General features: G+C 47.1%; 1 long non-coding RNA gene across 1 annotated transcript in view; it reads left to right on the forward strand.

Moving 5' to 3' along the window:
• The window catches only part of LOC122431254, a 200143-nt gene that overhangs the window by 146574 nt on the left and 34723 nt on the right, over positions 1-18846 (forward strand). Inside the window, exon 5 of the long non-coding RNA XR_006266470.1 lies at positions 14542-14939. This is a non-coding gene — a long non-coding RNA (uncharacterized LOC122431254). The remainder of the gene's footprint in view (positions 1-14541; positions 14940-18846) is intronic.

Below are 18846 nucleotides of genomic sequence, written 5' to 3' on the forward strand. Positions count from 1 at the left end.
GGGCCCCACAGTGGCTCCAGAGCCTCAGCCCCGGGCCATGTGGGAACGGAAGCGCTTCAGTTGAAATACAGATACAAACAAAGTGAACTGGTCCCCAAACATCACGCTTCATGTGCCTGACTCTTGGGGAAATGATCTTAACCACCCTCTCAAGCACTGACACGTCCCTAAAAGGGTCAGAGAGGAGGGATAAGCAATCAGGGTTGGAAAATCTATAAAGCCTGCACATGGAGACTCAAACACACACACACACAGATGAAGAAATGCACATGCATACGTAGCTAGTGCTGGCTTCCTGCTATGTGCGTCTGCGCTGACTCAGGGGAGCTGGTCACACGTCAGAGGCCAGCAAGCATCCTGCATGTCTGGATCAGTGAACAAGGACAAAAGTCACTCAGGTCAGAGATGTTACAAAGCCCTGTGTGGCGGATGCCCGCTCCCCTTTCTGGTCCTTCTCCATCACACACGCAGCACTGGGTAGGAAGGGTCAGCACCCAGAGGACAAAAGGCTGCTGTCAGCCGTCCCGCATGGGGGAGGCAGCGGGTGTTCAGGACGAATGTCCGTCTTCAGCCATGGTAGCCCTGGTTTGCCTGTGGAGGTGCTTCAGGGGCTCTGCTCCTGATTATGAGGACCTGAGAGAGTCTTTGGTGGGACAGCTGAGCTGAAAACTTTTCTGCCAGATGGTAGGTCAGAGGCAGGAGTGGAGCAGGGTGAGATGCAGCGACCCCCTGAGGATTGCTTCAGCCCCCTCTGAGGAAGGTCACATGATTAAAAGCCTAGAAAACAAGGCCCTGAGAGGTGAAGTCTCTGCCTGTAGGCAATAGCTCACCCTGCAAGGAGAGTGAGGTGGGCTGGGCTTCTGTACTGCAGTCAGTGTAGTGGGACCTGGGTCAGTTTGGTGGGGGCTGAGCCCTGGTCTGCCCCTCCCTGGCTGTGTGACCCAGGTCCTCCTGAGGACAGGGAGATGCATGATACCTTATAGGGTGGGTGTGGGAAATACTGAACCTGTGAGTGTGATTAATAGCCCAGACTCTGAAGCCCTCGTAAATTCTCCCACTTGGAAGACCTAGCATTTGTGTGAGTCTTCATACTTCTGGATTTGACAGTCAGCTCACCTTGGTGCCTTCATCTGATCAAATAGCATCAGCTCTCCCATCCCTTGACTGCATGATCACTTCCTGTCACTTGATAACTTCCTGTCTTTTGGCAGGTCCTTTATATCACCATCCCCTACCCCTAGTCATACCTCCCGGCCTAGCACTCTCGGCATCAAATAACATCTACTGTTCTGACCCTGGGACCAATTCCTAGCTTGTTAGAAAATTATCACACCCCAAACTTACATATAACATTTATAAGATAACTTAATATGGTAAGGTTTTAGAAATTATTAATGCAATTCATATATACTTAGACTTCGTGCTTTTACTTCATAATCTGAGTCTTGGGACTGGGCTAGAGCCTGGGTTTCTGGTTCCGATCTTGTAACATTTTTTTGTGGAACTGAGGTAAGAATTAGGGAGACCCTGAGTGTATTGTGAACCAGAGCTAATCCAGGATGAATCTGAGATGAAAAGTGGTTTGTAAAATGACCATCCCCCCATTCTTCCAAGTCACTCTGAATTTCACTCCTATTTGGCGTCACCCTTACCACTTTATTGAAATGGCTTTTGCTGAAGTCAGTCATATGTGCTCCATCTAATGGTTATCATTAATTTTTTTTGGACTCATACATTTTCATACCAACTTGTATCTATTCAGAGTATGTGCTGTACGTGTGTGCTGCGCTAAGTCGCTTCAATCGTCTCTGACTCTGTGTGATCCCGTGGACTGTAACCCGCCAGGCTCCTCTGTCCTTGGAATTTTCCAAGGAAGAATACTGGAGTGGGTTGCTATTTCCTTCTCTAGGAGATCTTCCTAGTCCAGGGATCGAACCCACCTCTCTTATGTCTCCTTCATTGGCAGGCAGGTTCTTTACCGCTAGCGCCACCTGGGAAGCTCATTTCAAGTATAGTGAAAGTGAAAGTCACTCAGTCATGTCCGACTGTTTGTGACCCCATGGACTATAAAGTTCATGGAATTCTCCAGGCCAGAATACTGGAGTGGGTAGCCTTTCCCTTCTTCAGGGGATCTTCCCCACCCGGGGATCTTCCTAACCCAGGAATCGAACCCAGGTCTCCCACATTGCAGATGGATTCTTTACCAGCTGAACCACAAAGGAAGCCCTTCAAGTATAAGGTATGTCTAATTATTCCAAGTCCCAGTCACTGATACTGTCACAAGCATTAGAAAGAGAATGCTGTGAGCTTAGGCATAGTTTTACATAGATTAGTTTACCTTCAGGAAGTTCAGAATCTCTAGAAATTATTAAAATTATAAAGAAGTTGATTTTTATCAATGTTTCCCCTCAATTTTGGTTAAATGTACCCATGTAAAATACTGACATTGTTTCTGATCCCGAAGCAGAATTGTCTAGTATTTGGACTTGCTTTAGTCCTTACTCAAGAATGATGTTTATGCAAAGTTCCCAGTGAGATATCCATTAGTATACGTCAGGAAATTAGCATTCTGAATTTTCACATTCCCAAGTACAGTTAACCAGTGCAAAAAGTAAGGAGAACAACTGCTACTATATTTTTCTGAGAAATTTCTCAAGTAATGGGATCACGTTCATGAAATAATCCTCAAAAATATAAATTCTTACACAAAATTTCTTTAAGTAAGCTTCTACCAAATTCTTCACTCAACAGCCATACTTTAAAAATCTTTAACTGTAAACTCTTAGTTTGCAGGGTTTTGGTTTTTCCTGAATCTTGAAAATTTCTAAATATTTAATCTGTTTCCTCTTAAAGAACTCATGTTCACAGAAGGATCATCATCATTGTTTTCATCTGATTAAAAAATGACCGCTTTAGCTATTTGGCTCTGAGACATGAGTTACCCAGATGATGAACTTGACCACCCTTTGTGGGAAAAATGTCTTCTTCCACATCCGCTCCTCCCACCTCTGAGTAACATTGCAGGAGGGCAGCCGAGTTGTGGACTTAAAGCCATCTGTAGTAGACCTATTTCTAGATGATGCTGAGCTTCTGCTTTGAGTGGAAGTATCTAGATCAGTGCTGGGTTTACCAGTTTACTGTAAAGGATAAAACTCAGAAACAGCTGATAGAAAGGAAGGGAGGCACAGGGCAGGGTGGGGAGGAGCTTCCACCACCAGCATGGCCACTGTGACCAGCCCTGAGGCTCCATATTGCTCATTTCCCCTTCCTTGTCCCCTTGGGGCCTTCGCACCACTGACTACTCCCTCCTGGGGGACACTATATTTCCTTCTGTGACTCCACAGGCTCTGGTTGGCTTTATGCTTCTCTGGCCACTTATTCCCTCAGGCTCCTCTGATGGAGCTTCTCCTTCTGCCCAATCTTTAGGTTTAAAACTTCTCAGGGCTTCCCGGGTGGCACTAGTGGTAAAGAACCTGCCTCCAATGCAGGAGACATAAGAGACTCAGGTTAAATCCCTGCATCAGGAAGATCCCTTGAAAGAGCATGGCAACCCACTCCAGTATTCTTGCCTGGAGAATCCCAAGGACAGAGGAGACTGGTGGGCTACAGACCATGTGGTCACAAAGAGTCGGACATAACTGAAGTGATAGCACACACGCAGGTCTTGAAGATGAAAAGACAACATGCAGAATGGGAGAAAATATTTGCAAATGAAGCAACTGACAAGAAATTAATGTCCAAAATATACAAACAGCTTACGCAGCTCAATATCAGAAAAACAACCCCATCAAAAAATAGGCAGAAGACCTAAATAGGTGTTTCTCTAAAGAAGACATACAGATGGCCAACAAACACAAAAAAAGATTCTCAACATCCATCATTTATTATTGGATAATTGCAAACCAAAGCCACAGTGAGGTTTCACTTCACACTGGTCAGAATGGCCATCATCAAAAAATTGACAACAAATGCTGGGGAGAGTGTGGAGGAAAGGGAACCCTTCACCCACACTGTTGCTACAGTGTGGAGGGTCTTTAAAAAACTAAAAATAAAACTACCATATGATCCATCAATCCCAGTCCTGGGGATATACCTGGAGAAAACCATAGTTCAAAAAGATACATGGACGCCAATGTAATTCACTGCAGCACTATTTGCCATAGCCAGGACATGGATGCATCCCAAATGCCCATCAGCAGAGGAATGGATAAAGAAGACATGGTACATATAACAATGGAATGAAATTGTGCCATTTGAGGAGATATGGATGGACCTAGAGACTGCCAAACAGAGTGAAGTAAGTCAGAAAGAGAAAAACAAATATCGTATATTAATGTATACATGTGGAAACTAGATTCTAGTTCACCTTTTCTTCTCACTTTACTTCCCTCTGGGAGCTTTTACCCATGTCCATGGATTCAAATATCATCCACAGGAAGACAGCTCCTGAACTTGTGTCTGGTCACAGAGACAGCTCTGGTCTCTTCTACCCAATTCCATCCACATCTGTCCTCTGTCTCTCCTGTGTCCACACTCATTGTCCTCATGTGGACAACTAGACAGCTCTGAGAGGCCACTCTGCCTCAACTCATGTCTTCTGCACTCAGCCATAAAGTGATTATTTATAAATACAAAGCAGACTCTATTATTGCCCATGGAATACTCTTCAGTGACTCATCATTATTCCTAGAATATTCCAATATTCTTTTTAAGTTTTTAAAAATTTGACCAGACTGCATGACTTACAGGATCTTGCAGGATCCCAACCAGAAATCAAACCCACACCCTTGGCAGTGAAAACATGGAGTCCTAACCATTAGACCACCAGGGAATTCCCAAATACTCCAATAATCTTAACATGGCTGCTTAGGTCTTGAATGATCTGACTCCTGGTGATGGCTTTAGCACTCTGTGTTTCTTTGGGCTCTTGAATTTACCCAAAATAATGGTTTCTAATCATGTCAGAGCCTTCTCCGTCACCAGGTGTGCCCCTTTTCAATGCTTGTGTGGTGATACACACTTGTTCTTTGTGGCTCTTATCATAGCTGGCACAAAATATTTGGTATTTTTTTGTTGTCTGTTTCTCCCACCAAAATGTCCCTTAAAGTCTGGCATGTGTCTCTTTTGTTCAACTATTTGTCTCTAATGCTGAGAATTGGACCATAAAGAAGGCTGAGTGTTGGAGAATTGATGCTTTTGAATTGTGGTGCTGGAGAAGACTCTTGAGACTCCCTTGGACAGCAAGGAGAGCAAACTAGTCAGTCCTAAAGGAAATAAACTCTGAGTATTCATTGGAATGACTGATACTGAAGCTTTTGGCCCCCTGATGTGAAGAGCTGACTCATTGGAAAAGACCCTGATGCTGGAAAAGATTGAGGGCAGGAGGAGAAGGGGATGACAGAGGATGAGATGGTTGGGTGGTATCACTGACTCAAGGGACATGAATCTGAGCAAACTCTGGGAGATAGAGAAGGACAGGGAAGCCTGGCATGCTGCAGTCCATGGGATCACAAGAGCTGGACATGACTGAGCAACTGAACAACAAAAATCCATGCTGACTGCTGGCACATAGAACTGTTTAAATATTATTACTGCTGTGCTTGTTGTTATCAGTGGGCCCAGTTCTCAAATAACAAACAACTTGACCTTGGTCAGGTTGTTTCCTCCAGTGGTAAGATCATCATCTTTTCTTGGATAAGATGACCTCTGTAGTTTCTCCAGCTTTAAGATTCAATGATTCAGGGAACTTTGAGGACTTGTGCCTTCTGGAACTCTTTGAAACACTTCCATGGGAGGGGTAAGGATCATTTCTCTTTGCAGCCAGGCTCTGTTGGTTTGTCCTGGAAGATAAGCAAGAATGACACACAAGGGAGGAGAAAGCCCAGGCCAGTCTGGCTTGGTCCAGCCTGGAACCTGGTACTTGTGGGTGGGACTAGACAGAGATGTTTCATGGCAGCCGCATCACGTACCTCTTCCTGGAAATGATGGTAGGAGAGGAACCAGAGAAAAAGGATGACCTGAATTTATTTTCTTGGAAAGAAGATTTTGTTAGCAAGACTTCTGCTTTTCCTCATACGTGAACAGAGAGGCTAACTGAGCAGAAAGATTTGGGTTTGAACCACTCCCTCACTGATGACCACGCCCAGGAACATCTCCCCTAAGAGCATGGTCCTTGATTCCAACTCACACTTGCCTTCTCCAGAGGTCCCGGCTGTCTTTCTGCTCCTTTTGGTGATTTGCCACTAATCTGATACATGTGTAATTTGAGTCCATTTGGATGAAATTTGTGGGAAGGAAAGAAGAGAATGCAGAGAAGGACAGACTTTAAGTGGGAATAGATGGAGTGTGAAGAATGGAGGCATCCCCATGTAATAGATAGGATTGTACCCAGCCAAGTGACACAAAACCCAAAGTAACAGTGGTTTGAACAAGACAAGGGTTTATTTGTCCCACATATTAATGTTAGGAGGCAGATGGGAGAGTATTGTGGCTTTGCAGTTGTCAGGACCAGACTCCTCACGCACTTCTGCACCTCTGCTACCTTCAGCATGCCTTTTCCATCTTGCGGTCTAGGCTGCATGTGTATCTGCATTTTAGGCAGCTGGGAGAGAAAAGAGCAAAGAGGGAGGGGAAGGGCACATGCCTTCTCTTTAAGGACATTTCCCAGTCATTGATCACATTGCTTCAGCTTATGTCCTGCTGGCCGAAACTCAGTCACATGGCCTCGTGTAGCTGCAGAAAGGCTGAGGGATGTGGCTTTATTCTGAATGGCCTCATGCCTACTTTCTTCCTATTACTGAGGAAGGTGAGAAAAGGTATCAGAGGACACACCCTGAAAACAAGAATGGACCCCATAGATGCCATAAGAACAGCCTCTGTCAGCCTCGGGTGTTGGCTCTGGAGCTGGGCAGCCAGACCTGATTGCAATCTTAATTCTACAGCTTCAAGCTGTGCAGCCCCAGGCACATTTCTGAATCTCTCTGAACATCAGCCTTCTCTTCTGTGAGTCCCACTAATAATAACTGCTTCAGAGAACAGTCACCGGAATTCATCATGCTGATATTCGTAAATCACCTGGGGTCCTCCCTGGCAGACCGCTGGAGCTGACAGTCAGTGTTAACGATGGCGATGTTTGGATGGGGAGATGCCCCAAGGATGTCCTTCTCCTGCACAACTGGAAATGAGCATTCTAGCTGGCCAACGTTCTTCTTGTGTTCATCACCCACACCCTTCAGCAGGGTTGTTATTTTCTTTTGAGATAGATTCATCTCTTGTTTGGGTTTGAAGTTCCTTGGAACTTCTGGACAGAATGAAACCCTGATATTGAAAAAGTCACAGCTTGCAAGAAGGAAATGCCCATGAATTCCCTCTTCAAGAGTGCTCCAGTCCCTCAAACATGCATTTAATTTAGGTTTAATAAAGCAGCTGTTTAATAACTGCTGATTAAAAGCATATTCGTGGCTTGCGGTGTGGTCCTGGAATAGCAGGAGCCGTTTCTGTCTTCATTTCCATCTTCTCCTCTACCTACTACCTAACAGTCAGTGTTTGTTTTTCTGTCTTCATTTCCATCCTCTCCTCCACCTACTACCTAATGGTCAATGTTTGTTCTTCTCTAAAAGGATTTTACTAATCACTGTTTATTGCAAGAAGAGAACATGCCAAAGGCCACTCCTTCCATTTCTGTCCCAGTGATGAATACACATGCCTCCCCCGCTCAATACAAGGCATGTGGTGAACTCAGATACCTGCCGGGTGGCTTTCTCCTACAGGCTGGAAATCCGGCCCAGGTGCTGTATCTGCTGTTGGACTGAGGCGGGTCTGGGCTCTGTATGTTTCCTTTGCACAGGACCAGCAGCGTCAGGGATGATCTCTTATCCAGTTGAAGGATAATTGAATGATATTTGACATTCATGCAGAGTTCTGCAATTCATAGAACATTTTCATGTCAACATAAATAACAAGGATGGTACCAACCATTTGTCGGATATATACACTAAGTATTTCATATCCATTATCTCTACATTTTACCATCCAGCATAATGGGCATTATTTTATACTGGGTTTTACAGATTAGTAAACTGAGGTTCAGAGAGGAGAGATGACTTATCCAAGGATGCAAGTCCTAAGGAGACAATTCTGAAAAGAGGCAAACTTGGGGCTTGTATGGTTTTCCAGATTCCACGATAATTTCTTACCTCTTAAGAGAGCAAGTAGAAGAAAGAAGAGGACGGACTGGGGCCATACAAGTGCTACCTGAAAGGAAGTATTTTTAGAATCACAGTCAAAGGGGCCCTGCAGGAAGATTCTATATGTTCTAAACATCCCAGGAGCCACTCATCCTTTTGCTGTCTCCCAGGTTCCTTTCTGGCTGGGGTGGGGATGGCAGCTGTCTCTGAGTGTTACTGGTGAGGAAGGCTGGAGAGAGATGCTGTTTTTGGACAGGACAGTCCAAGCTCAGCATCATTGGCAGGTGGTCACAGCAGGAGGAGCTGGTGGGGACACCTGATAATTATTAATAATAATGGCATTTTTTCCTGTTTCATTTTTAATGTTACTGTTTCCTTAACTTCTTTCATTCTCCAATCATATCTCTTCCAGTAAGGCTCATGCTTCTTAAACATCAACACACGTGCTTTTTCCTGTAATTCTTATAAAACCATTTCAAAATGCCTTATCATTAATACTCATAACATAAAAACTACCAGTAGCATTTACATTTCTGTTGTCACTTAGATGTGCTTTGCAGTTGGGTTATTTTGTATTTTTTAGGTTCAATTTTATAGCTTGTTTCTTTTCCTATTTGCTTTAATTATATATATATATATTTACATCTGAAGCATTTTTTATTTAAAAATTTTTATTTTATATTGGAGTATAGCTGATTTACGGTGTTGTCTTAGTTTCAGGTATACAGCAAAGTGGTTCAGTTATGCACATATATATCCAACATTTACTTACTAGAAGTACCAAATATTGAAAAATCTGTGCTCAGAAGAGTTCACTCTCATCCGTAACTTCTGTAGTCTATTTTCTTCAAGCAACCATTTTCACTCCTGTCTGGGCTCTTCTTCCAAGGGCTTTGTGCAAATATGTTTGGGGGGTGGGTTGCAAGAGTCAGACACGACTTAGCAACTAAACCACCACCATGTATGTAAGTGTGTTTTTCACAGATACTTATATATTAAAAAGAAGATACTCCTATTTTTTCTTTCCTTATTAAGATGACACAGAAGGTTTGTTAAGTTAGACTTAACGTGGATCTAGGGCTTACCCAGTCCCAATTTAGATACAGTACAAAGACAAAGGCTATGACTTCCCTGGTCCAGGGGATAAGAATCCACCTGCCAGGGCAGGGGACACAGGTTCGATCCCTGGTCTGGGAAGATTCCACATGCCTTGGAGCACTAAGCGCATGAGCCACAATTACTGAAGCCTCCACACCCTAGAGTCTGTGCTCTGTAGAAGAGAAGCCACTGCAATGAAAAGCCCGCACACTGCAAGGAAGAGTAGACCTCCCCCCCCACACACACACCACAACCTGAGGAAATGCATGCATAGCAACAAAGATCCAGTGCAGCCAAAAATTAATTAGTTGATTAATAATAAAGAAAAAAGTCAAAAATGAGAGACAGATTCCTGCCAAGTAGTCTTCCTTGGAAGAGGCACAGGCCACCTGTAGCTCTCCAGTGTCTTTTTTCTTCTGCAGGAGGACGTGTTCTGCTTCACAATTAATGGGCAAGGATTCAGTAATGAACATGGAATGCTTTGGCAGAGAATTGTGGGTTTCCACAGGAAGGGTAGCTGATTTCCAGCATCGAGGGTAGAGGGGTGTTTCTGGAAGTGAGGCCATGTGATCACTGTTCGAGCACTAATGCTCACCACTGGGTTAAGAGCATCACAAGCACTGACTCATTAAATTCTCACAACATCTTGTGGAGTAGATGTTAACAGCTGTTTTACAGATGAGGAAAACGAGGCTGGGAGGCTAATGCCCAAGGATGCATAACTGATTAGGGATGGACCCAGGATTTGTCTCTAGTTAGTCAGATTCCACTGAGCATGTAGCTACTATATCAAATGCAAATAAAGGACTTATCAGCATGAAATACTTAGTAAAAAGCTGGAACAGGGCACATATTCAGTTACTGGTACATGCTGTCTGGGTAGGAGATTTTGATCTCCCTGGGGACAGAAATTGATCTTTGCATAAATATGTATTTGTTCATCTCCAAGTGTACAGTGTGGGATTGGACTATGAGTGCTGAATGCTCACTGACCGATAGTGACTTCAGAAGTAGGACTATGGGGGGAGAAGGAGCAATGTCACTTGGGTTCAGTGCTAGCTCAAGGCATGCACTGTGGACATGTTTGGTGACAGTCACTTGCCTTTCCCGGAGGAGCCTGATCAGCCGGGCTAGTCTCAGGCTCTCCTGGGGGTGGAAGAGCCTGGGAAAATCCTCAAGGGGTAACAAGAAAGTCATTTCCAGCTGTAAAAGTTTTAGGATTTGGTTTCCAAAGGGAAGGGAGTGAGTATGGGTTGACTGAGTTTTCAGACCTCAGTGCAACAAAAGGACTTTCCTAATTCTTGCAACCGGCCATTAACTAGTGAGTCAAGGAAGCAGCTGAAAAGCAGGGGAGAGGCCAGTGTTTAACATCCTTTTTTGGGGGAAATGTCCTGAAATCATTCTGGCATAATCTTCTTCTCAGATTTTGTAGGGAAAACTACGGGGACTCAAAGGAACACACATTGCATGTTCAGACCAGCATCTTCTAGCCTGAGTGGGAGCCTCCTCATAGTCACAACCATGATCCTCTCCCTGCGATGAGTCCCTCATCCCGGGAGGCATGGGTTCAGGTTGACCCCCCAGCCATCGGTCCATCAGCTCATACTGAGTTTGGTCCCCTCTTCAGCTAAGCCATGATGAGTTCCCCATGAGGGCAAACTCCATTTTTGTCCAGATATAGATAGTGGGTCAAGCCAAGAAACTTGGGTAACCTTGAAGCCAAGCTCTGGGATCCCCTTGAGGTTTACCTGGAAAGACTGATGGGGCTTTGTGCACAGGCCTCCCTGTCTCCAGATGCTGACAGCTAGAGGGAGTTAAAAGGATTTCTGAACGGTTTATTTTGGGGTGGATTTGAAAGCCCCCCTCTCTTGCTCTGTTTTTCTTTTTAGACAGCTTTGCACAAGGGGCAAGTCTCCTGCCAAAAGGCCTCGTAATGCCCCTCTTTGGGGACTGAATTTATCCGCTCAGCTGTCCCTTGTAAATTTATTCCTGTGTGAGATTTTTCCCAAACCATTCATTCCTCCGCTTAGCTCAGGCAGCTGGAATGCAGGGGGAAAAAAATACATTTTTCTTTTTCTTTTTTTCAAGAATGTGCCTTTTGTGTGCTGGGAGGGGCTGGGCTGAAGACAAAACAAAACAAACGTGTGCCCCAATGCCCATACACCTACAGGCATGAACAGCCCTGAAGAGGTTGGGGGTGGGGTGCCCTGGGTTGGTGAAGGTGGCACCCAGCTCAGAGGCATCTGCAACGTGGGCCTCGAGTCCCCAGCCTGGGCCGGCCGGGCAGAGAAACACCTCACTGGGTGTTTCCATGGCAACATCACAGTTTAACTGGAATGGAAAGCCTCATGTGTTAGAGCCAAGAGCGGCTCTCTGCACGTGTTCACCAGGCAGGCCCGCGGGGAGGAGGAGGGTGTTGGGAACTTTTACTTTATTTTTCCTTGAGTGATTATGGTCTCGGAGGCAGGTGAGGGCTGTGCAAGGGCTGGAGGTGACATACGTTCTTGAAGAATTTGGGTTGCTTGGGGACAGTGAGAATTTTCCTGCAAGGTTCGATCTCTGGGGAGGCCTCGCGTCTGGAGCACATAGAGAAAGGCATGCAGGCAGCGTGCACTGGGAGTGAGCCTGCGGGCCTGCAGGCCTCTGCACCTCTGGGATGTTTCTCCTCCTGTGTACACCAGCCCCTGGGGATGGCTGCAAATTTAGCAGCACTGACAGAAGAGTCAGGAGTTTGCCCCATTTTTCTGAAAAGGACCGCAATGCTTTGAAGCAAAGGGTCCATGATGAGCATGAAGCACAGGAGGTTAGAGGTCCAGGCTGCGTGCCATTTCAGCCGCAGGCAGAGGGACACCAGCACCGCGGTTCAGGGTTCCTGTTCGTGTTCACAGCATTCTGCAAGGGCTTCTGTTGAGAACTGCTGCAAGGGAGCCTAGAGGTCCCTACCTGGCCCAGTATCTCAGATTTCCCTTAAGGGTTGGCAGACACGTTTTAGAATCAAGGAACCCCTGTCTTTTTCTGTATGTGCGTTTTAGATGCAGGCACCATTTATATGCCTATAGTACCAGGGTGAGAACTGGGGTCTGGCAGTGTTGTACAGATTTTTCTCACATTCTCAAGTGCCTGCCACCAGTCTGGGAGGCTGAGCTAATTTGCACAGTTGTGGTTTTAGAGAAGAATCCCTTCTGTTGTGCACTGGGAGACCCCTTCCCCTTTGTCTGCAGCTGGGTTGAGGGGCTCAAATGACTGTGTGCCATGTCCAGGAAGAGGCAAAATAGAAATGGAAGCGGGAACCTCTGTCTTTGGGGAAATGGTGGTCTGATGGGAAGTATGGTATTATGGGCTTTCCTGGTGGCCCAGACAGTAAAAAATCCATCTGCAGTGCAGAAGACCTGGGTTCAATACCCAGGTGGGGAAGGTCCCCTGGAGAAAGGAATGGCAACCCACTCCAGTATTCTTACCTGGAGAATCCCAGGGATAGAGCCTGGCAGGCTATGGTCCATGGGATCGAAAAGAGTCAGACATGACTGAGCAACTAACAATTTTTCTCTTTTGTGAAAGAACTGAAGGGCCCACACCAGACTGGAGGACATACCAGAGAGGGGCAAGGACAGGCCTCTCCTGCTTTGAGGGGCATGAGCAGGAGCTGTTCCTCCTAAGGGACCCATTCAGTCAATGTGCATGCACTGAACTTCTGCCTTTCTAACCAGTTCCAAGTTGACGCCAATGCTGCTGGCCCACTGGCTGCCCTTTGGGTAGAAACGGCCAGAATACTCATCGCAAGTGGCCAGACAGGGATTTTTGCACCATGGAGAATGGAAGAAAATTCTCGATACATCTTCCCTGCCTTTGTCTGCTGCCAGGGTGGTAGCTTTTCTTTTGCAAGCCTACCTTTCCTGGAGAAGGAAATGGCAACCCACTCCAGCATTCTTGCCTAGAGAATCCCATGGACAGAGGAGCCTGGTGGGCTACAGCCCATGGGGTTGCAAGGGTCGGACACGACTGAGCTACTAAACTGCCACCACCACCACCTTTCCTGATGGAGTCCTGCTACAAACAATACAAAACCTTCACCATGCAAACACGAAGTGTCCATTTCTGTGTGCCTAGCCTTGAATTGAATGAGTTTATGGGCTGCCCGGGCGGCTCAGACAGTAAAAGAATCTGCCTGCAATGCCAGAGACCTGGGATTGATCCTTGGGTAGGGAAAAATCCCCTGGAGAAGGGCATGGCAAACCACTCCAGTGTTCTTGCCTGGAGAATCCCATGGACAGAGGAGCCTGGTGGGCTACAGTTCATGGGGTTGCAGAGATTTGGACACAACTGAGTGACTTAGCACACACACATACAATGGCAAGTGTAGCTGTTTCTGGAATTGCAATATCACTTAGTAGCTATGGGTTCAGCACCTGACGTCAGACAGACCTGGATGTGAATGCTGGCTGCCCTTTGTCTGTAGCCATGCATACTTGGAGAAGCCACCTATTCTCTATAAACCTCACCTCAACGGTGAGGACAAAGTGTAATAATGTGTGTAAAGCACCCAATTTATACTAGCTCTTACCATGATGGTTACTCAGTAATTGATGCATATCAGAAGTTATGAGCTGGAGGCCCACAGGCTGATTCCACCCTCTCCCCATATCCAGGTGGGTTTTGTTTGGCCTGTGCAGTATTTTAAATAACATGAATTTAGTTGCCAACATCTTAAAACTGGGAAATTTCACATAAAAATCGGAATTTGGGGCTTATGTTGAAAATTCATTAGCTCTGACAAACCTGGCACCAGATTCTTGCATGGGAACAGTCACCTGGTGGCAGGGCTGAGCGGGGCTGGCCACCTTCCACGGGGTCCGTGCTCCAAGATCACTGTTGGCTTGTCCTCTCGTTTGTACCGTCTCCTCCCTGTGAACGAAAGCCCTCAGGTCCCCCCAACTGTAAGATCCCTTCTGACTTCAGAATTCTAGTTATTTTGGCTCACTGATGTGTAGTTAGGGCTTCTGGAGCTCAAAAAGTTAAGGGGTACCTTGCCAATGACACACCTACTGTGTAAGTGAAACAACTCTGGGGCCTCTTTGCCATCAAGTGGAGCGGCCGCCTTTTCCGTGCTCAGGAAAACCTCGGGGTCAGAACTTTCTGGCTGTAGAAAGCCTCCCCTGTCCTTTGCTGACCACTAGACATCTCAGTAGCGTGGCTTCCTTCTTTCCCCCCAAGCATCTAAAGTGCTCTGACCTTGACCTTGACCTTGTGGTTTTCGTAGGTGCTGCTCTCGCCCTGGTGCCGCCATCTGGGAGACATATGAGCTGGACATCAGGCTCTCACTGGACTCTTGGTTTTCTCATGTCCCCAGAGCTGCCTGGACCTAGCACCCATGAACTTTGCTCCTGGAGTTAAGGACAGTGCTGGATTCTGCTCCTGGCAGAGAAGTGGGAAGGACCATGTGGGAAAGAGGCTTCTGGTTTGCTCTTTCTCTCAATCTTCAGCCTTTAATGTTTATAGGCTGGAGGTGAATGTTTATGCAGCAGAGAGGAGGTGAAGACACAGAATGAAGACAAAAGCCCCTAGCCTTTGATGCTTTTCTTCACAGGCTCTTTGGTGGACTCACAAGTTCATGGAAGTTCCATGAGCCCTGAGGCCTCGGCAGGTCCCACAGAGCACGTAAGCCCTGGGGAGGCACTGGTTAGGGTGTGGGGACTTCCTGGGGGCTGAGGTTTGAGAAGGACCGCTGAGCTGTTTCTGGGGGTGGATGTGTTCTCTGATCCTTTGTGAATAATCCTGACTGAGTTCTGGCCTCCTCCTCCCCATAGCTCTCCCCGCCGCCCCCCCTCCCCCCAACCCCGGGTACTGATGTTAGAAGGACCGCGGCCATTGGCTCCGTGAGCAGTGAGAAACAGGAGCAGCTGCCCTTGGGAGAGATGCCTCTCAGGAGTCTCTCTATTTACCAAATTCTCCAACTCTGGGGACAAATGCTCCATGAATTTTAAGATTGTTTTTTGGATGTGGACCATTTAAAGTCTTTATTGAATTTGTTACAATACTGCTTCTGGTGTTTATGTTCTGGTTTATGGCCAAAAGGCATGTTGGTTAGCTCCCTGACCAGGAATTGAACCCAAACCCCCTGCACTTGAAGGCGAAGTGTTAACCACTGGACTACCGGGGACGTTCCTGCTCCATGAATTTTAGTTGCATAGGTGCATGTCTGGCGGTGGATAAGGGTAAAAGAGCTTCGCCATTGCTGCCATCAGCTGTAGAAAGCAGGCACGGAGCATTTTCAGAAGAGCCGAGGAAAGTACCCTTTGAGGCAGAATCAAGCTCACTATTCAAGTCCAGTCAACCAGCTTATCAGGACAGCAAGAGTGCCAAAAACATCGTATTAATTTTCTAGAACTTGGAGAGACTTCAGAGAAGCCACTCATGTTCAGTGATATAAAGACAGCTCCCTGGAGAATAGGCTGCGGTGCGCCCCCAGAACGTCTGGGCACGAGTGGGCTTCTCTTCTCCAAGTGCCCATCTGGCTGGCCTCATGCAGAAGGCCCCCCAGGTGACTGACGGGATTGGAACCTGGTGGCCTGAGGCTGACCCAGAAGAGGTTGCTCGGCCTCCCAGCATCTCTCAGGGTCGCAGCCTGCCCAAGCCACTTCCCCGCAGAGGCCAGGCTCCTTCCCGCAGGTCACCAGGGGCTGCACACTTCTCCATCAGAGATGTGCACTAGCATCCCCTGGATGCTCTGCAAATGCAGATCCGTGGAGTCAGAGCCTGGAGGGCAGCCAGGACAGCACTTTCAACAAGCACCCCGGGGACTCGGAGCTTCAGAAACACCAGACTCACACGTGGACTTTAAAAGCTCATGTGGAGAATGTTTCTCATTCCTCCACCTCAAACATTCCTTCATAACATCTCTGCTTAGAGTGGAGAAGTTCCAGGAACCTAGCGCCAAGCCCTGGAGGCGACAGGATGAGGGCTTCCAAGGATCCTGAGCAGCCTCAGGTTGGGGGACCTGGGGCCTCGTCACCTGGACGCCTGCTGCCGGGGGCTCCTCTTGCCAGCTCTGGATGTCCTTCTCATTACGCACCAAGTGCTTTCTTTAAAGGCTTGACCCGAACACCCCCTGGTTCCAGGTGGAAAGCATTTACACGTAAAACCACCAAATGTTGGCTCTGAAAGGAATTTAAAGATCTCTTCCAGAGCCCCCATTTTTATAACTGAGAAATTACAGGGCAGAAACAGAAAAGGCTGCAATGAGAAACCCCCAGAATCCCCTACAAAGGAGTTTCGTGGAGAGAGAGACTTGAGAGGTGAGCAGTCAATAGGACAAAATCACCTTCCCCAGACCCAGCCGATCCCTGGGAGAGAGGACCTCTGGTTCCCTGAGAAGCCTTTTAAGGCGGCGGGGCTGGGGGGGTGGTGTGCCATGTTGCCCTGTTGGCTCAAACGGTAAAGAACCTGCCTACAATGTAGGTGACCAGGGTTCGATCCCTGGGTCAGGAAGATCCCCTGAAGAAGGGAGTGGCAGCTCAGTCCAGTATTCTTGCCTGGAGAATCCCATGGACAGAGGAGCCTGGCAGGTTACAGTCCATGGAGCTGCAAAGAGTCAGACATGACTGAGCAACTAACACTTTCACTTGCCAGGCAGGAACTCAGAAACCTCATCCTTCTCAGGCTTTCCTGTCGGCTCTGAGAGGACTGCTCGCAAGGCCCCACCCTGCCTGAGCAGGCTCTTCACCCAGACCTGTGCCAGCCCCCAATCTGCATGTGTAATGGTTTCTTCTGTAAACGGAAAATGCCAGTTAAGTGCCAAGCTCTACTCTAGGCCCTGGGATATGCCATTAACAGGAAAGATGGGAGCTGCTTTCACAGAGCTTACTCTCAATTTCTAAATTTATTTAATTCTCTTTCTGTATCTTTAGCTGGCCAGTTCCTGCCATGGGAGAACATTTTGATGCTTGGATTTTTGATAAAGAATAATTTATTCATTTTCTCATTCCGAGTATGTTCATAAGCAGGATTCTAGTGCATCCTGTAGGCTAAGCGCTACTTCAGGTGCTAGAGATTCAGGTGTGAAGGAGGCAGACACAGTCCCTCTCTCCCTCTGGCAAGGAAGGAGCTTGCAGTCAGGAGCTGAGAGATGGGAAGTCAATAGATGTGGGTGTATGCGTGCGTCGTGTCCAACTCTGTGTGACCCTGTGGACTGTAGCCGGCCAAAGTGCTCTGTCCATGGGATTCTCAAAGCAAGAATACTGGAGTGGGTTGCCATTCCCTTTTCCAGGGGATCTTCCTGATGAAGGGATCAGACCCTTGTCTCCTGAGATAGCAGGTGGATTCTTTACCACTGTGCTACATCAACAGAGAAGAGTAATTATGGTGGTGAGGGTTAGGGTGATATGATAGAGAGGGCCGGAGTAGGGAGTGAAGAAAGGGGTGGCATTTGAATGGAGACTTGAATGAGAGGAGGAACCAGTCAAGAAGTAGGACAGAGAACAACTGGTGCAAAGGCCCTAAGGCAGAGGAACCTGGTGCTGTTGTTGGAGCAGAGAGAAGGGGAGGCAGGGACTGGACCACAGGAGTCTTGCTGTGGAGTTTGGGGTTTAATCTCCAGAGACCTGATTCACATTTTTTAAACCTTTTTTTTTTTTTTGGCCATACTGCACAGCATCTGGGATCTTAGTTCCCTGACTAGGGATTGAACCCATGCCCCCTGCAGTGGAAGCACGGAGTCTTAACCACTGAACCACCAGGGAAGTCCCTGATTCATATCTTTAAGCAATCTGGTTGTGCAGGGGGGAGATGACAAGGGGCTGGGACCCCGGAGGCAGGGGTGGAGGTGGAGAGACCTGGCATCAGGCAGGCTGTGTTTTGGGGAAAATGTTGGGAAGGTTTGAGACTCAAGGGCTTCTTGCATGAAAACCCATTGACAAGCATGAAATAAGTAAGGGAAGATTAGCATTTTCTAGAGTCACTTGGTGAGCTGCATGAGGAAGGTATGGTGTCTGCTGTGTGTGCCACTGAGAACAATGCAGGCTCACAAGTAGATGTGAGGCAAACACTTGCTGCACAAGCAAGTGAGAGGAATGGTGATCAATGTGGATGCTTCCTTTTTAGTACTGAGATTAAATTAACCTGAAATAATTAGTATAAGTGAAATACATATACCTTATGTGTTCTCCTTGACGAGTGTCACTGAGGTTTTCTGTGGCCATTTTAGCAAGTTCTGGCTAGTGTTTCAAGCTGTGTCTCTTCTCTGCCCATGACTCGGACTAAAATGTGACCTCTCAAGTCCTGGTGGATGGGGCTCCTAGTGTGGCCTTGTTGGAGCCCTGTGGCCACAGATGGTTAAGAGGGCATCGTGACCACTGCTGGTGCCCCAGCATCTCGTCTCTTTGGCCCAGGGCATCCTGTGAATGAAGACAGGAAGGAGTTGCTGAGTTAGCTATTGACCCAGTTTGGACCAAAGGTTTTTAAAAGAGCAAAAGGCTACAGTGGGTCTCACACTGTCTGGCTAGAACAGACATCATGCCTGGAGAAAGGGACCAGAGAGGACTTGAACCAAGCGTAGCTTGGCACAAAC

Source organism: Cervus canadensis, chromosome 29 (assembly GCF_019320065.1).
Source record: "Cervus canadensis isolate Bull #8, Minnesota chromosome 29, ASM1932006v1, whole genome shotgun sequence".
Classification (NCBI taxonomy): Eukaryota; Metazoa; Chordata; class Mammalia; order Artiodactyla; family Cervidae; genus Cervus; species Cervus canadensis.